The sequence below is a fragment of the Taurulus bubalis genome (assembly GCF_910589615.1).
Source record: "Taurulus bubalis genome assembly, chromosome: 13".
NCBI classification, from domain to species: Eukaryota; Metazoa; Chordata; class Actinopteri; order Perciformes; family Cottidae; genus Taurulus; species Taurulus bubalis.
This window is the reverse complement of record NC_136601.1, coordinates 4,369,191-4,391,569: the sequence shown is the minus strand read 5'-3', so window position 1 is coordinate 4,391,569 and position 22,379 is coordinate 4,369,191.

The window sequence follows — 22,379 nt, the reverse complement described above, 5'->3', positions numbered from 1 at the left end:
GTGACAGCAGGTGCTCACTTGTGTTCAAGGCAGTGATGACAAATGTGTGTGTGTGTGTGTGTGTGTGTGTGTGTGTGTGTGTGTGTGTGTGTGTGTGTGTGTGTGTGTGTGTCCAAGGACCCCATAGAGTTTCCCGGTACACCACTTTAGGATCCACCAATATTCGGATCAATGAACACTGAGCGAGTATAAAACGGAATGGCAAGATGATGCTGGAGAATATGGGCCTGAATGGGATCCCCTTATTGTTAATGGCAGGTTACATCAGTACACTGTGTCCTACCAGATACAACACTACTGGACCAGATGTATGTGTGTGTGAGGGAGAGAGAGAGAGAGAGAGAGAGTGAGTGAGTGAGTGAGAGAGAGAGAGTGTTTGAGTGAGAGAGAGAGAGAGTGAGAGAGAGAGAGAGAGGTGCTGAAGCAATAATCTGTTGCGCGCAATGAAGCCATAAATCCAGTGATATTGACGGGAAGTGTGCAGACTACTGGCCTGATTTAAAGCCACTGATAGGCCCATTCCAAACAAAGTAATGAAATGTAAAGCAACCGTAAGCGATATTTAGCCTGTAGGAAACAACATGGAGGCCCAGGAGTAATATAAAGGTTTTACATCTGCAGATGAAGAGGAAAGGATGGATGGATGGATGGATGGATGGATGGATGGATGGATGGATGGATGGATGGATGGATGGATGGATAGATAGATAGATAGATAGATAGATAGATAGATAGATAGATAGATAGATAGATAGATAGATAGATAGATAGATAGATAGATAGATAGATAGATAGCAGCTGATGCACCTCGTGGAGCCAAACGTAAATTGCTGATTTGCACAAATTATTTAACCTTTCTCCGCCCGGAGCGATGACGCGGATGTCCGGGGTCTCAATTCAATAACAATGAAAAATGTATTACAATAAAAGCACGACACGGAGAGAAAAAAACCCGGATTTAATATATCCCCGTTTTATTACGCACTTATTTCACTTTCCGTGCGAATAAAGATATCTCTCCGCTGCACGAGGTGGCTAGGGGGAAGCATCAAAATCAATTGTGTGAATTCAGGGCCATATCAATAACGTGCGGGGGACGAGAGCGGCTGCTATTAGGCCTTTATATGTTTATATGTTTATATAAATATGTTTATGTGCGCGTTACAGTCAAATGAATAGGACGAGAGGCCGCAGATCCGCTTACCGACAAGGCAATCGGCCGTTTATGAAAAACCGGGGAGATCTATAGGCCCGGGAGGCGGAGGGATACTGTGTGGAAGCACCTCTGAAGTAGCGCGGCTCTCCGATGTGATGTCTGGTCGTGTGTGTGCACGAACACAGGTGTTTACGCCAACCAGGGGTTCCCAAACGCCTGTCTTTCTCTATGTCTGTCTGTCTGTACTCTCTATGTTTTAATACATTTGTATTCATATTGAGTCGCTCAAACGTCATGCATTGCCTTAATTTGGCTTGTTTTACATTTATTATATTATATGTTACTTTAGGCTTTGGGAGGTATGCCCCCAAACCGTTTCCATATCTAAAACCCACAAGTGGTCACGTGTTCAGATTCAAATCAATATTATTATCTCACTCCCTGAAGCCCATTAACATCAATCGTATGACGTAAATAATATAATAACATATACTCCTCAAACACATCAAGACTGAGACTGAATAAACAATAGTCAAAGAAAATACAAGTATAAATCCACTTCAGGGTCAAATATGATATAAATACAAGTGAAGGCTAATGAAAGTAATTATTAGATTTGTATTCATTATTTTATTTTGATCAGTTTCAGGCAGACAGGACACCTTTATGTTTTAACTGTGTCGTCATGTAAGAACAGTAAACAGTAATGACGTCACATTCTTCAGGTCTTTACTGACACATAAAGACATGTTGTGTTGGGTTATGATTATAATAATGTGACAGCAGGATGTTATAGACATGCCCTTCACGTGCCAACATTTAAATGTGAGACCCCACATGTATCAACACATGGACAAAGCACTTTTTATTTATTTATTTATTGCTGCAGATTATTTATTATATTTGAGACACTTGTAGGTTTTGAAGACCAAGTGGAAAAAAATAAAAAAATAAAAAAGTTGTATTATTCCACACATGTACACTCCGCTATATGGGAGAAATCAAATTAAAATCCTCATAACTTGTGTCCCCTGTCCTTCTGTTGAGGCTCTCTGCAGCGCGTTGAGCCCGATGGTAAAAGTGTAAACCTCTCATCATCATCAGCGATATCTCACTTCTCCTTATTGAGCCTGACAACCAGAGCTCACGCTCAACAACACACCAAGTGTCTTGTTTCATTATTCTCCACAATTTCACTGCGATTAGTTCCCACGAGCTGCTGTTATAATGAAGCATAAGGGAATTAAAATCATTTTTAAAAGTTATCTGATTTCTAATGTGCAGTTTGGGACTCTTCAGGCTGATGTGTCACATTTAACTCCATGCAACGTCTCATCAGATGATCAGTTTGCATTATGGACTACACATCACAGCTGAACTAAATAACTACTAAATGATTCTGTGCTTTTATTGAATCTACAAAGTACCCTTTGTTACTCATCTGTTTTTTTAAATGAAAGTAGTTTTTTACATTATAGTAAAGGTCTTGTTTTGATCACATGCTCAATAAGAAAATGAAGTGTCAGCCTAAATGTATTTAAACAGTATGAGATTATCTAGCATGAGCTGTTTTCTCTAAATGCTTTGTTGAACTATACCTTTAGCTCCATCTCACACATCTCCCTGTCTCCTGCATCTGACCCATCGGGGTCATTAAAATACTATCTAATAAGCCATCGCTGCGAAATATGAGGGACATTAAACGATTATGAGTATTTAAATGGGTGATCCCTGACTTATTATAAGGCTGCCACTTGAAAACTAGTTTATAAAAAAATAGGCCAACAGGAGGTCTACCTATAGCTCTTCAATGCACACGTGACATTATGTTGCGCAGGATTGTAATCAGCAATTTTACTAATGCAATAAGGCCCCATTGCCAATTAAGGCTCTCTCTCTCTCTCTCCCTCTCTCTCTCTCTCTCTCCCTCTCCCTATCCCTCTCTCTCTCTCTCTCTCTCCCTCTCTCTCTCTCTCTCCCTCTCTCAATATGAGAGCCCCTCGCTGACTTTGCCCAGAGGCGTTGTCTGTGGTTGCCGGCTGTGCGTGATGAATCGTTATCTGCAGGCCATGCTGCTCGTCTGGGTAATAAAGTACCAGCAAAGCGGAGACAAAAGGAATTTGTCACAGTTGCCTCCCCGATATATTAGCGACCTACCGGTCGGCTCAGCCCGCGTTCAGGGGACCAGGGGCCCGCAAACTAAATTAAAACGAACAGGGGGAGAAAAGAAAAAATGGAGTAAGCGTCTCCATAAATGTTGCGAAACAATACCTCGATATCACTTGAGTGAATGTGCACGTGTTATGGTTATGAAGATGATTTCGCCTGTTAGTGGTGTTGTTCATTTTGTTAGACGTCGTTGTGTCATTAAAGCGCGCGTGTTATTGCTCATTGGGGCTCATGGAGGAAAACGCTTCCTTGGACTTTGGTGTTTGCTAATTGTTTTCTGTAGAGATAAATGATGTTTGGGGCGAGGCCCTCTTATTGGTGGTGTGATGACGTATTCGTGCAAAAAAAATAAAATACAAAAATCAACCTCCAGTTTAGTGTTTATGTTGTTCTTCTCGAGTTTGTCGCTTCCGCTTGAAGAACTAGTTCCTTGGCTCTCTCGGTAGAACAGCTGACGCGTATTTCCTTGGAAAATATGAATGTGTGAGTCAATAAGGGGAAAGAAAAGGACACGCATGGTTAAACTCCTTGACATGCTGTCAGCTGGTTGTTTGTGGAGTCTTGTCCAAATTGTGTGTAAAGAAAAAGAAAAAAGAAAAGCTGCTGCAGAGGCCCTGCAGACAGTAAAGGGGCGTCCGACTCTGGATGTCTAGCCGCTGAGCTGTCCGATAACGGACGCATTTAAATTGACAGCTGAAATGATCCCAGACCTGAGGTATACAGGGTGGGAGGAAGACAACAAAAAAGTGCCTCTGCAATCAAGGATGTGGCAGATTAGTTAGACGGAGCCTGACATGCTCGCCCTCCCTCGCAGGGCCTGTTTGGCTCTCTGTTGCCATTAGGTTGAGTTTCAGAATTTACACCCAGAAACAAAACAGTTCAATGGAGGAGGAAGGAGCTGAAAACCACATAACATGTTGAATACATGTGGTTTTTAGATACTTCTTTTTTGCTCCTTATTATTCATTATTGTATCCTTCAATATGCTGCTGGTCTGGAGGGCCCGGAGAAATATGGAGGCCAAGGAACACATTGCTCCCCAAACCTTCCACCTCATTGAATCCTTATGTTTCAGTCCTAGTTTGAATTTATATTTTAGTGTAAAGTAAGTGTTTAGCATTCTGGAGTCTTTGGTTGCATCTGAAGTCCCATACTATCGTGCTACTTTCCAGAATTGTGTCCATATTAATTTTTTCTGAATATATAATTAAGTAAAACTGTAATACAGCATTATTTCACCCTGTTCATATGCTGCTTATTGCTATTCTTTCACCACAGGGACTATTGAAGCATCATTGTCTTCATCATTTGGTGATATAGCAACTTAACAGACATTTATTGAAGTGAAAATCATTTTAACTGTTGAATTGATGCCACATTCACGTCTTCTGAGAGTGGACTCCAAAGTTTAAACAAAATCTGTGTCAACAAAGTAAACCTGTTGTTGGGAGAGTTGTGTCAACGTCATTGTATTTCATCCGAAACATACATTGCTCTGAAACCGTGAGATGAACATTTAAGGAATCGCACATTAAAATCTGGACAAATTATCTGAACAAAAACAGGACAAATTTCAGCAGTTTGACCAAAAAACTGTCACCAAAACCTTCAAAGTAATTAAACCTGAAGTTGATGCCAAACAAGTGAGAAAAACTAACAGGTGCGTTGGCAAAGAATACAGCTCTTTTAGTTATTTATGTCTTCATTTATGTACTTATTTCATTCTTTTTTTTTGTGGAATGATATAAAATTATGTGTGTGTGTTTTTTCCCCAGACTCTTATTATTATTAATATTCAATTATTATTGAGTTATGTAACTAAACCTGTTGTTAGAAGTGAAAAACACTGATTATTACAATAAAATCCAACATTTAATTATCACCCAAACTCATCAAAAATATATTATTCAACCTTTAACCACCGTGACTGCATTTACTTACTGTACTTTGTCAAAGGTGCTTTTACTTTTATTTCTTCCATAATTATACTCCATAATTATAGTGGGTTAACACAATATTATGCATCATAACTCTTTTCCGTGATGCCAACGTTGTGTCCAAAAAGGACCGTGGAAGACAAGATGTGACTTGTTTATGTTGTGTTATCAGGTGCTTCTGCATGCTGCCTTCAAAGAACCATTATCATTATTATTCATGGGAACCCTCTTTTCTTCAGAGTGCTAGATAGAAGAATATGTATCTCCCCTTGTGTGCGCGAGTTACGAACCCACGGAGAACCCACTCTGCGCGTGGAACCCTCTTTACTGAGAGGGTAGAATTACATTATTCTGCATTTGGAGGGTTCAGTCCTTGACTCTTCTCCCTCAGGGGAAAACCTGGCGCCTCCTGCCCGGATCAGACGACTCCAAACTGGACGGAGTGGAAAGGAGGAGGAGGAGGAGGAGGAGGAGGAGGAGGAGGAGGAGGAGGAGGAGGGAGCGAAAACAGTGAAAAAAAGAAGAAAGAAATAGGAGAAATCTATGAAATGCAGGCTTGGGGCTGAGAGGATGGAGGGATGTCATGTTGCTGCACCGAGCGTCACCGGTAAACAGGCATTTTTTGTGTGAAAATATGTATCTTATTATTATGAATAATAATCATTGTTGTTGTTATTACTGTTGTTGTTGTTCAGACTTAATCTTTATTGAAGCGTGGTGTTTTATCATAACTTTCCCCCATGTGAGTTTAGTCTATTAGGAGAAAGGGAATCGACAGAAAAGGAGGAATAAAACCCGTCATTTCATTTACTCCACGTCCGATTTCTGGACTTTATCTTTTCCACTTTTCCTTTTAAATGCAAAGCGATTCATTTTGCTCTTCCCAGCTGTTCGCCTCGGATAAACCTATCGATTAGACATCAGTTAGATTCCTAGCCGGCGCTTTATTGAGTAAGTTGGTGAACCTTAAAGTGAATTACAGGAACTGCTCGGCCCCTCCGGTGAACTATTTAGTTGAATCTAATTTACTTTGATAAAGACCATCTATTTTATTTACTCTGATCGCCATTTTCATCGGGGGTTTATTGTGAGGCTGCGTGGGCAGTTTGAGGAGGATTTCTGCAGAGGAATTAGAGACTGCGATCACGTAGCTTCGTTTTCAGAATTAAACTGAAGACTGTCTCTGTAGTCTTTTTAATAGAAAATACGTTTATTCATAGTAGTATTCTTAATAAAAAATAAGAATTAGTGTTGTTATTATCATTATTGTTATTATTATTCATTAAAGTAGTCTGAATGCTTAAAATTTAGCAACAGATGCTATAAGTCAATTTAAGTCTGCAAAAGCGCCGTTCATATTTTCTAAATCAATACTCAATCAATACATTCTACAATCTAGCATTCATAGATTTTAATATGCATTTCTCTTTTGTCTGCAGGAGTCACGAGATGCACCTCTGCAAAGGGAGAACTCATTCTGCTGATCACGTCACACATCCTGCTATGTTGCTAAATGTTAAGCTATACTGTAGGTCGACCATTCATTAATAATTTGAAATTCATATTTAATTCATATTTCTATGAAGGCAACACATGTGGTCGTCATATCATTATTTAGTGTGTTTTGTGTGTGTGTGTGTGTCCTTTCTCATTCTCTCTCAATGCAGCTGTGATTTAGTGCAAACTGCTGTGAATTTAAAATGAATAAAAAACTGATTATAAAACGGTGATAAATATGCAACCAATAAAAACAAAAACAAATGTCTGCGGTGTGTGTGTGTGTGTGTGTGTGTGTGTGTGTGTGTGTGTGTGTGTGTGTGTGTGTGTGTGTGTGTGTGTGTGTCCTGTGTGTCTGCTCTCTGAGAGCCTGTCGTGCACGTGCGTCGTATTTAAGCGTAATTGTCCGTATCATTGGCTTTTGTCTTGTTTACAAAGCGGGCAACAGGAGCGGTAATTTAATTTCCTTTGCCGCATCGAAGAGCCACCAGCCGCCTGTCAGGCCCGGGACCAGCCTCCACAGCCCCGGGCCGGGCAGCACTCTGGCCCCGGGGCGATCCTGCAGGACCGGGGACATCTGCCTGCAAACAACAGGAGCGAGACCACGTGATGGAGGGAACACCTCAGTGTCTGGTGACATCACCCATAACCTTATTAATATTTACTCATAAAGGGGAACATTGAAGGATGGCTTCTTTAAAAAATATTGTATATTGTGTTCTTAATTAATGTGAGTCTGAGGAGTTGTATCCCATCATCATCATTATCATCATATTATTATTTTCATTAATACTTCCATTAATACATATTGTATTTATTATGTATCTTCAATTGTGGTATCTTTACAATTTCTTTTTAAGTTTATTTTTATTTGCCCATATTGTTTCCACCACTTCTATGTATTAATGCCTCTGATGTTTAATCTTATCTCATCTTTTATTGTTTTGTATTTTCCTTTTAAAAATACACTTTACTTTGTTGCTGCAGCAATCTCAAGTATCCATGCAGATCAATTAGGAAAGGAAAAACACAAATAAATAATTTTCCAAAAATAGCTTGCGTGTATTGGTTGTTATTTACGTAATAACTGAGCTATTGGAATACATTTTGATCTCCTTTGAGGCCGGGAGACTAGCAGAGCTAAACTCACACATCATATTCATGTAGCCACATTATAAGAAGGATTATCAAATCATCAGTTATATGGAGCCAGTGAAGACGGATGGAATACATGGTGACTTTCTAAAAAATACAGGAGATTAGCATTCTGTTTTTAATGATGATCACCAACTAGTTTGTCTCCCTTTTCATTAACGCCACCGATGGTGATGGGAATGCATTATAAGAAGGAAGAGAGTCTGAGGAGCTGACCTGCAGCAGAGACACAATGACAGCAGCTTTAAACTGAAGGCCCATCACAATGAAAGCAAAGCTGACAGTGTGCTAGCATGGATCATTTATTTACCCTTGATGCAATGGGAGAACATGACAAACGGGCAGCGGTCATGGCGTGACCTGGAGTTGGTGATTATCAAAGACAAATGCACATTATAATATAATAAGACAATATAAATCTGTACGCTCCCCACTACACTATATAGCAAACCCTGATTATGTCCAAACATCTATTCATTTGAGTTCATTTCATTATTTTGTTCAACAAAAAAACCCTTTTATACACCGGATCCTTCCTGAAATTAAATAATACGTTTAAATGTGAAATGAAGGAAACATGTTTTTTTGTAAATGAACTCTTTGTTGACATCGTGCACATCTGAGGAAGAATGAAACGTGCACTGTGTGTGTGTGTGTGTGTGTGTGTGTGTGTGTGTGTGTGTGTGTGTGTGTGTGTGTGTACTAGATCAGAGCATGGAGAGAGAGAGACAGAGAGAGAGAGAGAGAGAGAGAGAGAGAGAGAGAGAGAGAGAGAGGGGATATGGCACATTAGGCCTGAGGGTGCATCATTATTGGAGAGCCTGGCTTCCCTCCCTCTCTCCCTCCCTCTCTCTCTCATCCATCTCTCTCTCTCCCTCCCTCCAATCACAGGGGCGGTTCAAAGGGCGACCAGAAGAAGAAGCCATGGCCGCCGTGCAGCAGCAGCTTCCTGTCCGGGTCCGGCGCGGCAGTTCCTGCTACTCTAATTACGCCGGGACACAAACGCAATATCACCTCCCGCAAATATTCCCACATAAATTCATTCCGCAGCTCATTAAAGATGCGAACGGGTGAGATCATTTACATCGCCGCGTTCCCAGTGCGACACACGGCGCGAGTTACCGGCGTTTACGACGACGCCAAATGTGCCAGGTCCCCCCGGTTCAACGGCAACCTGGTAGGCATTAACTCAACGTAATGTCTCACAAATTAAAGTATTGCCGGGGCTACCACCGCGGCGTCGGATAAATGTGCTCGATTAGGAGGCCTCCAGCTGTGCGCAAAACAATTGATTGCTTGTTTGTGTTTTCATATGGCGTCCGCGAACACGCAGAGTGATGGATGAGGGCCCGCCATCTCCAGTTGCTGTTAGTCGATTGCTGTTGGTGCTTTTCTTCCCTCGTTCTATAAGGAGAGTTGGTCAGTACACACACACACACTTACACACACACACTTTATATTTTCTTTATTGAGGCTGTAGGAAGGCTGAGTGGGAGACACGGTGCAGAGGGGCTGATGGGATTGAACCAGGGCCAATAAGGGCAGACGTGATTGCAGAGCCAGCTAAGTGTTGATGCAGTGATGTTCACGCTGCACGTTCAGTTTATAATCAAGATTTCATTTTTTGTTGTTGGTTTATATATTTTTTTTGGGGGGGTGACCAGTTTCTACCAACAACAACAGGACAGATACAGGAAAACAAAAGCTCTTGAACAAAGGAAGTGGAGCTGGTGTGTGCAGTGAGCGGCTGATTGGGGAAGTGGGAACAGGTGAGCTAACGAGGGACAGGTGAGACATAATCAGGGCGGGGCCAGACGGGCAAAACTGGCGGGAAAATACACAAAGGCAAGAAGTAAGAGGTGAGTTGGTGAGTATAAAACAGGAAACCCTACTTGAGAGATATGAAAACACACACACACATATATATATATCTCCCACCCAAATGTCACACATTAATACAAACAAACTACCGATCGAGGCAGCAGAGTTTCCATGTTCTTTGCTTTGCTTTGCAGAGGGCGATATATAAAAGCTTCACTTCCCCGTCGGAGCTGTCTAACAACGAGGAACAGGGCTGAAAGTATTCTAAATATCTCAACACACTTAAACTGATATTCATATTTTTGTTGTCTAAAATAATGTTGTTTCTGCAGCTCCCATCCACAGCTGCTTTATCTTGCTTTATGACTTGGAGCTGAATTCTCTTCAGAGTCAGACTCATTGACGAAAACAGACATTTTCATCATGTAGGACACTGGACAATTTTTTCTTCTTCAAAGTAGTATTATATAAGATTCTTTATTTCATAACGTCGCAACGCAAAGTTTTGTTAATGAACTGGCATCAAACGTGTTGTTCATATGACCTTTTTGACAAATAGACATCTATTATAAATAAATATGTCGGAAGTGACGTTTTCCTTCAGCCATCCACTCGAGTTCTCAAGCTTTAAACGTTGAATTAAAACTGTAACCAGCATAAAAAAATGTCTAATTTGTCAGAATCTATATTCCAAAGCTGCACAGAACTCAGACAGGATCAACAGTGTTTCATGTTACCTGGTGACGGGTCTGGAAAGTCCATTTGTTTAGGTTGCATTCAGGATCTTTGGGGTTAATGCCGTTGCCTTTCTTTAAAGCTATATTGCACTCTGCCACACTTCTGCACGAGCAAACTTATATAAATCGTCTACGTTTACAATCTGTAAAAGGTTCTTTAAACAAACCAGAGACCTCTTGTTTACTACTCTTGTTTTCCTGAACATTAGCAGTACAACACCCCAGAAAACAGACTTATTTCTCCCTCTCCCCCCTCAAGATTGCAGATTTGCATCATGCTGCTACGTAAATTAAATCCGTTATCATATCTTTTATACTCCACTCCGGATTAATCGAGCGCAAAAGTGCAGCACTAAAAACACCGTCTTCCACCAGCGTCTCCTGGTTGAACGCAGTCATTACTGGAATCAGAAGGCCGAGTCCAGGTGAGAGCGAGCCGGGTCTCCGGGAGGATATCACGGCATTAATTGACGTTTAGCTCGATCAGTCTCAGAGGCGCTGATTGCAGGTGCGGCGGCAGAATTGATGAGAATGCCCTCCCACTGCTCCTCGCCATTACTCACTTCCACCACCACTACCGGCCTCCTCCGACCCTCACACATCTCTGCCCGGTGATACACACAAACGTGGGCAAACTATGACCTCCAGTATGTGGTCGTCATTAGGCACACAACCATGTTTTCATGTTTTTTTTACTCCCTTTAGACGCCGTTTGTCTCAAATAAATCAGAAGTCTTACTACTTCCTCTAGAAATAGGCAAGAATAATATATATCGGGTTAAATCCAATTTTGCAGCATTTACAGCAACCAGATCAGAAAAAAATCATGTTGGGAAAGCAGAAAGAAAGGGATGCTGTGTAACCGGCTGCAGGAGTCCATGCACTATAGATGCTGAGTCTCCCGCTGTAAACTGGGTGTTTTATCTTGGGGATGTGAGCGGCCAAGAGGAGGCCTGGCTTGCAACGCCAGCCAAGGCAGCTAATTACATTTTCCTCCTCGACAAGAATGGAGGATTCCTTCCTATGTTATTAATCATAATGAGTGGAGTATAATAAGCTACCATACATCATGCCGTTGACAGTCGTAGTTTACCATTTGCAAGCCCAAGCATTCTTCTTCTTTTAATGGCCGTAAACTGAATTAATGCACACTGTGTTCGATGCCTTTAATCAACTGTGGACAGACTTTTTGCCTCACACTGAGATTCTGGATGGATATCAAGAATGTGGTCGTCCAGGACTTAACTGTATCTGTTCATGTCGCGCATGCATCAGTGTGTCTGTGACAAACTAGCACTGTTTTGCACACATTGAATACATTTCGGGGGAAACAAGATGCTGCCAGATACCTTTTGTGTTATCAACAAAATAATCATATTAAACAGAATCCATTTCATACTGAGCATGGAAAAGGTTCATATGGATGTTTTTTCTAAATGAACATGTCAATGTGTTTCTTTTCCCTACATGGCAACTTAAGCATGATTGGGGTATTCATGATTAAGATGGCTTTGATTTATATTTCTTCGTAATTACATTGAAACAAATAATATATCTAATGTAGAAGGAGTTGCTTGCAGTCAAATACAAACGGAGCAAAGAGCTGTTTCGCCATTTTTATCAGTTTTGGTTTTACAACCCATTTACCGAAGGGTTCAGTCTCAAGGCTCTCATCAATGTTTATAGCAGCGGTTTTCAGCAAACAATTCTCGATAAACCTTTTGTACGCTGAACATAAGTTGAACACACATGGTGCTCATACGGTGTGGTGTTGTTTGCGTATGATGCCAGGCCACAGCGTTTTCCCTAACTTTGAAGGAATAGGTTGACATGTTAGGAAATACGGCATTAGATGAGACAAGAGATATCTTTCTTTTGTTTGTACCGTCAATATGTAACTGGAGTTTGCAGCTGCTTAGCTTAGCTTAGCATGGCTGGAAACGGGGGGGAGACAGCTAGCCTAGCTCAGTCCGTAGTCAACAAAATATATCACACTGAAAGAAAGCAATGAAGAATGTTTCCCAAAATGTCAGATAATTCTCATAAATGCTAATTATTTAGTCAGTCTGATGTTATATAAACAATCACTTTACTTTGGCACTGGCACTGCTCCCTGCACTATATCACTACTTCGTCCTCTGCCTCTCAATGTTTCCAGTAAGTCACTATTACACCTTTGTAGATGTCACGTACGCATGCATGTGCAGGTGTTCACTTGTTTCTGCAAGTGTTTTCATCCCAGATATGATGTTGAAGGTGACAGTGAACTGCAAATAGAAAGCCATGTTTCTTCTTCTGTAGTCAACCCTGACATTTCTGAATCAACTAGGGGGAGGCCGATTCTATCACTGTGTTTAATAACGGCACGAAAAATGAAAAGATCCCGAAGCTAGCCATACCTCCTGAACGGCTATCTGGAGAGAGAAACAGCACTGCAATGTAATTTATCGTGACTGAGCTCACAGCCCCCGGGCTTCTGCTTCGAAAGGAGAAGGAAAAAAAAGAAATCTTAAAAACTAACAAATAGGAAATAAAGGCATTTCTCCTCTTAATCCCTCTCACCTCAAGGGGGAAAGACACAGGTTAAAGACTTCACAGCCGCGCACCAGCGAGATAAGGTCCGAGTCAGTTTGGTCAGTATTTCGATAACTTCATCAATCGTGGAAAATGCAATCAGATACAGTCCAACACGCTGCCGTTGCCCTCTGGGAGGCTGAGAGAGACATTCATTTTGGCGAGGAGGGCACACAATCTCCCTTTTGTAATTAAGAGTACCCAAATAAACTGTGTGTGTTACCCCTGAAGTGGAACAGTTAGAAACAAATAAAAGGCTAATGAAGAAATGATTGCTCTCTTGCAGGAAGAGGGAAGAGAAGGAATTTTAAGGCAGAGAGCTGCTGGTATGCAGCACTCTGAACTAGCTTTGCTCGTGGTTGCAATCGGTTGAACATGAAGTGAACGAGGATGCACGTGTGCATGTGATGGTGCTATTTAAGTGAACTACAGTGTGGTGATGAGCGTACGTCTACGTGTCTGTTGAAATGGAAAGGTGGTATATGCATAGGGGTCTGCCAGTGGATCCTGACAGTGAAGTCTTCCCAACTCATTTCATTCTTGTGACGACGGAAGTTTATTTGTGTAGCGTAGCATTGACATGTGGAGCTGGCTCTACACGTGTCACGGAAAACGCACCAAAAATGAGTAACCTTTTGTGAGATATCATAGGATATCTGGTATGAGGATACATTGCTCTAACTGACCCTTGGCTAAGCCCCGCCCCCCGCTGCTACTACTCCAAGCTGTCAGAGCTACCATGGAGCCCACACTGCCACTAACTGCACTACCTGAAACAATATTATCAAATTTTTGGAAAAATTAAACTTGGATTTCAGAGAGAAGCAGACAGAAGGGTCTACAATATGTGTTTTTAAGGATATACCCAAGATGTCCAACTGATTGAGCAGTGCAAACAGGTTAAAAAGATGGATGCTGAAGATAGAGCTGATGCTACGCTATGATTGGCCAATCTGTGTTTGTGTGGCGGGACTCAAGAGCGAAGGGTCAATTTGGACTTATTTCTTTGCAACAAATGTTTGCTTTAAATTAACTTGGCAATTGAATAGAAACATGGCTCTAAATGATTGACAGTAGAAAAGACGCAAACACTCCTGTGTCCCTGGCTTGTTTCCATGTGTGTGTGTTTGAGTCCCTTCCTGTCTCGCTGTCAACCTGCGCCCAGTTTATCTTCACACCTGCCTGCAATCGGCTCATCACCTCCCTCAGCTCACACATCTGCTATTCATCAGCTCCGCGGCATATCTTCCCCGGCTCTTCATCCACTCACCGCCAGATCGTTGTTGCAGCTCCTTTGGTATAGAACCACGTCTCAAAGCGTCTCTTTTAGTTTATTCCCGTGAGAAAATATTATCTTATACTCAACTGCCTTCCAGTCTGTCAACCACTAACCCTCCAATCCTCGGCCTCGGCCTCGAGTCCAGCCTCGCTCCGGCGTTCCTCAATTCCTCGTCACCCTGTGTTTGTGTCTACGTTCAAGACCTCACTCACCGATTGTAACGATGTTGAGCTCGTTGTTGGGCTTGTTGCCCCCCGACCGTCCACCCTGACCTCCTCCAAAGAGGTTTTGGGAAAACAATCGGCTAGACAGTCTGTTGAAAGCTCCAAAACTTAGATTATTTTGCATTCTGCTCTCAAAGGTCGTCGCCATGTATACTTAAAACGTGTCTTTTTAAACGTTTAATCAAATAACAAGACCACCGAGTTCAATGCATTGTGCATACGTTTGTTTATTTGATATGATTTCGTTCCTAAATTTGTCACACCGTGACCGAAGATTCAGATTCCAGGACCGCGCTAATACTTTTCATACACATTGACCTGAAACACCGGACTTTTCATGTGTATTTGCTATTTTTTAAAGGATCAGAATACTTCTCCCGCCACCACAGTCTGCGTCCACTCACGGCCGGAGCGGTGAACCACCCGAGCGTCCAGGGGGGGGGTGTCCCATAATTAAAATGTTTCTCAGTGTCTCCGTTACCTTATATTTCTTTAAGTGTGAGCGCTGTTTACTTTTCTTGGCAGATAACTGACGGCAGATCAAGACGCTGAGCCACTCGGCGATGAAAGGCCTCTGACTTGCAGAGATGAAAGTTTGCGAATTCCAAAGTACAACCACGTCTCCGGTTACAAAGCGAGGTCAATCCACTTGCAGTGACTAGATTTTAGCGGTGAGGGCGCCATAGGTGAAGGAAAACACGCAGCCGCAGCAGACATGTCAGCTATTTCAAGACGTCAGCTGTCTCGCCACGTCGACACATTTAAATATCACTTATTTTTTTGGTTTGGGGGCGGTGGGAAGAAGATGAAATTTGTGTCATCAAAAACTCGATCGCCCGTGGAAAGCGTGGCACATACCTTTACACCGAGCCGTTGCAGAGGCTTGTTGGGGTTATTGGCGTATCAGCGCTCATCGGAAATGTGATCTTCCACATCTGCGCCGTTCCACCGCGGCCAAATTCCTAGCAACTGTAACTAAGGCGGTTGTTTGGTCCCACGGCAGCGCAACTTCTTACTCTCCTTTGACTGTCCGCGCATAAAAGTGTCAAGATTTTAAATTTCTGGATTAAGAATTGAGTGAAGCGTCTGGCATTCTCAGCAGCTTCGTGCGAAGCGTCTCTGTCGTCGGCAGCACACGGCCGTCCGAGCAGGAGGGAAATGCATTAGTCCCGACGGATCGGGGGTCCTCCGGAAACCAGATACGGGGCTTTTATTAAGAAGGACACAAGTTAATTTATGTCAGAGCTTAAAACGGGACCCGTTGCCGCTTCTTATGTTAATGATGAAGCAGGTGTTGTGGGGTTTAACCTCAAGAACAACTGGCTCTGTCTCAAGGTCTGAATCCCAAATGTTTTCATTTCCAAAGACTATTAGCGGTTTGAAGGTTTATACCACTCATGTTTTATTGGAACAAACCCTGAGGGATCTTTTCAGAAAAAAATAAATACAAGAACATGCAGGTACAAGTTTAGACCTCTTTCACAAGAAGTCCCGAGAAAAGGAAATCATACGCAAAGCGTTGCAGAGCGGCAGAGTCGGAGAAGGGAGCGTGACACCGTTGAACTCTTGCGCGTCGTGTCCGTGCACGCAAGAGGGCCTCCGCTTATATATCGACACATTCCCATCTGCCATTGTCTTGGCAGAGCAGGAGCTTGAAGATCACATAGCTTGGAGAGGAAAAAAAAAAAAGAAGAAAAACAGCAGCCCAACATCTCCCTCCCCTTCGCAAGCAGTGATCGACATAATGACTCCAGGAATGAGCACTTCAACTAATGCTGGAAAGAGGCATCTGGATAGCATCTCTTGTCTGGGTCCTCTGAACTCTCCAGCCTCTTGAAGCGTTTTGTCGCCATGCTGTCCGGGCCGTGCCATTTTCATTCCAGTGCAGCCGCTCGGCTCTTCCACCTGTCATCTGCACTCTGAGCTCCCTGCGGCCGACCCGCTGACAGCTCCTGAACGTGAGGGGAGTCACAACAACGGCGCCGGGGGAGCGCCGCATTGACGCCGCCCCGCGTACTGTATTTCGCCGTCGTCCATGTCGCTGATGGAGGACTCAATATTCTCGCACAATTAAAACTAACCTTCGTTGGGATTAATCGTTTCGCGAGTTACTTGAAGGGAGCGGAATTTTATTAAGTAGAATATTAATAATAGTTAGAGCGTGAGCCTCTGATGTCAGCGAGAGACACTTTGGAGAAATTAGAGGATTAATCATTAGAAATAATACAGTCTGGAGCACTGCAGCAAATCTTTGGCCTTTATTTTACGGCCTTTTGTTTGACATTACACTATTAAATTCAACAATACATGTATAAATTGGCTCATTTAGCAGTGCATTTTGTACATGCAACACCTGACTTTCACGCAGGAGGCCACTGTTCAAGTCCCAGACGTCAAAACTTAGATTTTTTTTATTTTTGCCAGGTGATTTTGAGTTATTAGTTACATAACTTTCGTACTTGCATAACGTCACTTCTGTAGTTCTGCGAGGATGTACGTTTATTTTGAAAAGATTCTTCATACAAGTTTAAATTGACAGATGTGGCCGGACATTTATAGGAAAATGCATGAAAAATTAAGATATCTTACAAATTGTTATGAAGATATGTTGCTAGGTGATCTTAACCCTCCTATAATCTTTCGGGTCAATTTGACCCCATTCAATGTTTAACGCCTCTAAATAAAGGATTGACATCATTTCTCTGGGTAAACAACTTGGTAAACATAAAATGAACATGATGATTTGTTTTCAATGTCCTGTACACATCTTGTACGCATCGGTGTTCTTTGGGGTCAATTTGACTTTGGCTTTTTTTCACTGTGTAAAACAGATAAGAAATATCAACATTTTACACACATTGGTTTTGGTTGTTTTGGATGATATTGAGCTCCCTATAGCATACAGTTGTATAATATTTAGAAGGTTTTAGGACCCTAACCTTAGTTAAGTTGTGTAACGTTCCTTCATCATATACGTAACTTTGCCTTCTTAACTTTGTAACCAACGTACTTATTTTAGCCCAAACCAGGATACATGGATTTGTCTCCTAAACTTAACATAGAAGTTTATTTTTTTTAAATACAGTGAATGCAGAAACAGACACAAAACTGACGCTTGCGAACAAGCTGACATATAGATTTATTGATTCATTATTTTAGATTAAATTATCTAGATTAAATAAAATCCACCTCAATCAACTCCAATTGTGAAGTATTAACAATCCAGTTACACAATATATGAGAATACGCCATAACACATGAGTACATTTTTACTGATAATACTTCTGTACCTTAACTTACATTCAAATTCAATGGCAGAGTAGAGATTAATGTGTAAAATTATATTGTTAAATTTTTCAAATAAGCAAATAATTTTCAGAGCACGTTGTTGATACATTGTTGGGTTCAAACCACATATATATTCTACTTATCTATGTGAATCCTAATTTCCTCCCTGTACGTATAAAGACATAAATGTCCGTTGCCTAGGAAAGAGGTGTCCAAATGAATGTAATATTCAAAAATATTGGTTAATAAACCTCAAACATCCCAAGATGTTTTAGTTTTTTTGGTAACGCATACCAGATTTCCCGGGACGCCGTCTTGTGGGCACGATGAGCACTCGTGCACTGCTGGAGACAGTTTGTATTTCACGCTTAAATTTCAATTTGTATCTTGCTGTTTCCTCAAGTGCCCGTACTTGACGCTATAATTACATTTGGGCAACGGGGTCTACGGTATTTCAATTAGGAAGATCGGGGCCCCGTTTCACTGTTGCAGCCCCACTTTGTGATTCCAGGCCTTCACGAAGGCAGCGATGTCATGTGATCGCACGATAAAGGCCAGCCGAGCAGGACACCCACCTGGGTGTAATTTTACAGCAAAAATATTGCCTAGTTAAAGCACTACAGCAGCGGAATTTACCTTGGTGCAAAACTTTAGTAATGAAGAAACTGCATTACATGGCAGTCTTATTCCAAATGTTCCATGTAGGAATAATTAGAAATAGAATAAGCAAAATTTTAATGTCCGTCTCTCTGCAGGTGACAGTAAATTATCTTTGCCGTGGTTCACACACCATAGAAAAGAAGAACAATTACACACAAAACAAAAACATAAAACATCTGTTTAGGCCCTCTCCGACTCATCACACAGCATGTAAACCTGCGGGGGTCAAACATAAATCTGGAGCATCTCATAAGGGCATACGCGTTCGACAGCAGCATGAACATGACAAATATTTGCAGTCGTTAACATTCGCCTCGATCAACAGGGAAATAAGTTTGACCGGTTTGGTTACTGTTATCCAGCCTCGATACGGATCTCCTGCTTTCCACAGGATGTCTCCCTCACGGCGCGGGAGAACGCCCTCAGCCACCATCGCCAAGACGCGGGGCTCGAACCATTGATGTCGGCCCGTAATAACCCCGAGACCAAGCTGAGGGCGTTTTGGGAGAAACACAAATACTACCGCCATGGCTTTCCTTTCAATAGCGCTGGCCCGGATTCATTCAATCTCTGATCTCCCGCTTGAGTTGCTTCCCCTTCACCTTGACGGATGCTGAGGGGAGATCAGGGTAATGGCCGCCGACGGTGAAGACGCTGATACTGATGAGACCCTCTGATCTTCCCTGATAAGGCCGAGGACTGTTTCTCCGGCGTATCTTAGGTGGACGACAGCGTAAGGTTTTTCAGTGCTTCATAAATATATTGATGGAATATGAAGCAAAAGCACAAACAGGCGACATGTTTACAGGGTGGAAAGTTGAGCTAATCATAAAGTAGTATAAGACAGTATTGTTGAGTGTTATTGCAGCATAACATAGATTTTTCTGAGCTTTGACACCACGAATAAATCAACCACAAATAAAATCTGTTGAGTACTTTCACTATATTGTTGGTAACTTGCGTACTGAACTAATGCAACGTAAGTTACGGAACATTTTTTTTACGGAACCCAAACCACAATCTTTGACTAGACTTAATGGCATTTGTTAGAGAACGCACAAAAATATAAAAAACAACCGTAAAATATGATTTGAGGTTACCTTTTCTGGATTGCATGTCAGGTGTGGTGGTTTGCAATCATTAAAAGTGTATTTTCCACATTATCGCCATGGTGCTGCCATTAAAAATGAATTTCTAAATAAAGCACAATATGTGCACACACTCATATGAATAATATGCACAGGAGAAATACAATATTTAGCTGGTTATTTTTGGCCTTTTTTCTTGTGAGATTGATGTGTTTTTCAAAATAAGGATATTTTCTATCGGTTTCTGAGTCAATATGTAACCTAATCCTCAACATGTTTCCCAAACAATATTATTACTATAATATAACTATAAGCTCACTGTAGTATTGAAGTACATTGACATAAATCGGTTGAGTCGGCTGTGAATGTTTTACCTGACACTCTCCCCTCTTAACATGTTTTTATAGTCCAGATTGGCTAATCTGCAGAATCTAGATAAGAGGAAAAAGCAATACTTAGGGAGGAAGTGCCCTCATGAGCCAAGCAGCCAGCATCCTCCCACTCCCACATCCCCAACCGCTGCAGCTCTGCACGCTGAGAGGAGATAGGGGCCAGAGGAAGGCATGTCCAATTGCACATTTGACTTATGACTCGCCGTAATCGTGCAATCTACCTCTGTGAGGGATGGTGGTTAATGGGGTGTGGATGGTAGTTTCTCTCTAAGTGCCATCATTCATACGTTTCAAGCCTCAGTAGCTTCGCTGCTTCAACTGTCAGAAATGAAATGCTTAATTGAAAGAAAAAAGCTCCGCAGTCTGGAGGGACCCGACGAAGGCCGACGGTCCACATGCAAGTTCTTTCATCTCCGGACAAGAGGAACACATTGTTTTCCTTGTACCTCACACATTTGGAGAAAAATCAAAAAAATTGTAAACTTTTTTACACTGTAAAATGAAGTGTATTCCACCATTTGCAGGCATTTTAAGACATTCGGGATAAAGGTTTCAGCTCGGAGCTCGAGCTGCAAAATGTGAATCGATGTTTCCGTCAGACGGCTGAAGGGGTCGACAGTCAAAATGGCTTCTCCCTGCTGCGAAAAGTAAGAATGCATAGTCAGCAAAGCCTCCCTGAATAAATAAAGGCTGAATAGAAGAAAGCAAACAGGATTTTGTTCATCCATATTCCTCTTATTGTATTTTTCTATATCTTAGCCGTTGCAGTAAAAAACATGTAGCTTCAATTGCAGAGTGTGTTGTTTACTTTCTTTCTTTCTTTCTCTTGAATGAATCATTTTGTCTTTCTGCAGCACAGAGGCGGCACAAAATGCATTAAAGTGACGAACAATAATACAGAATTTCAAGTCACGCTCTCTATCATTGCAAAAGAAATAAGAGCGCCAAAACTAATTAGACAAAATATTAGAATAAAAACTGTAGGAAAAGGAAAACCTCTATTAATTTGAGGTGTTTGCCCGGCAGCAACAGTGAGTCTTAGTGTGATACGTGATTATCTTCCATACAACAGATTCTCATAACAAGATAAGTAAAAGCAGCCTCTCGCCCCGGCTCCCCTCGCTCAGCGCCCCACCGCCCCACCGCCCCACCGCCGCTAATCCAGACAACAACCAGCTAACTTTTTATTTTTTGTCGATGTCAGCAACATGAGTGCCAAACCAATTGCATCCAATCAGTTTAATTCGCATTGGGCTGTGGTGGCGGACTCACGCTGATAGTGGCCTGTTGTTTCAAATGAATCTCTGAATCTCGGCCCTTCCTCCTTTGCTCCTCCTCCTCCTCCTCCTCCTCACGCTGGAGACGCACTGCAAGAAATGGGTCACAGCAAAGAGTGTCAATCTTCACTTCTTTCTTAATATTGTTTAACAGCATGGTGTTGGACAATTTAGTTTAATTGACCTTTGCCTTTTTTTTTTTTACCTCACACAAACAATGATAATATCTACATATCATGTCAAACATCACCTCACAGATTATTTGGCCCCAGATTAAAAAAAAAGAGGAAAGACGGATTCAATTATTTCAAATGTATACAATTAAAAAGCAAAAATGTGACGTGTGAATATGTTTCAAGACTTTCATTTTCACAGATACTGTGCACATATACTCGGTATCTATTTCCACAAAGGAAAGGTAGCATTTTTGAAACAAGCTTCTCCTTCTTTTTCCTTTCTTGCAGCGTGTTCGATGCCGCACAGTTGCTGCCTAAGCAGGCGGATCCTCTAATGAACCAGCGGGTATCAGCAGATGTGGGTCCATAACTTAATTTCCCCCCTCAGCTATAGAGCAGATCCTATGGCGTGTAAGTGGTCTTGATGGATGAGCACTACAGCTCATCATACCCCCACCATCAGCACCCACCCCCAGCATCCAGCACCCTCCAGCCCTGTCTTTACTGTCCCACAATATCCACGTAGCCGCACATTTTAAAGGGTTTTCTTACTCCCTTTCAAAGTGGCTGCGATTTGATTCAAGATGGTTTATTTGAGTTCTTGTAAAAGGGAGGATGAAATAGTGTGAACTGAATTTACACAAGCCCACAAAAAAAGGAAGGCCTCATCAATGCTTGAAACATCAGAGGTGATGTAAGCAAACAACATCTGTTGATAAGAAAACTGCTGAAAGCTCCAGAAACAGTCAGTAAACCTTGAGACAGTGAAGTCTGACATTATCCCCAAGATATGATGTCAATGTTCTGTCTACTATTCGTTTATGTTATATATATATATATATATATATATATATATATATATATATATATATATATGTACTATATGATATATATATATTTGATATTCTAAATATAATAACATTATGCTGTTTATATTTATATACTACTC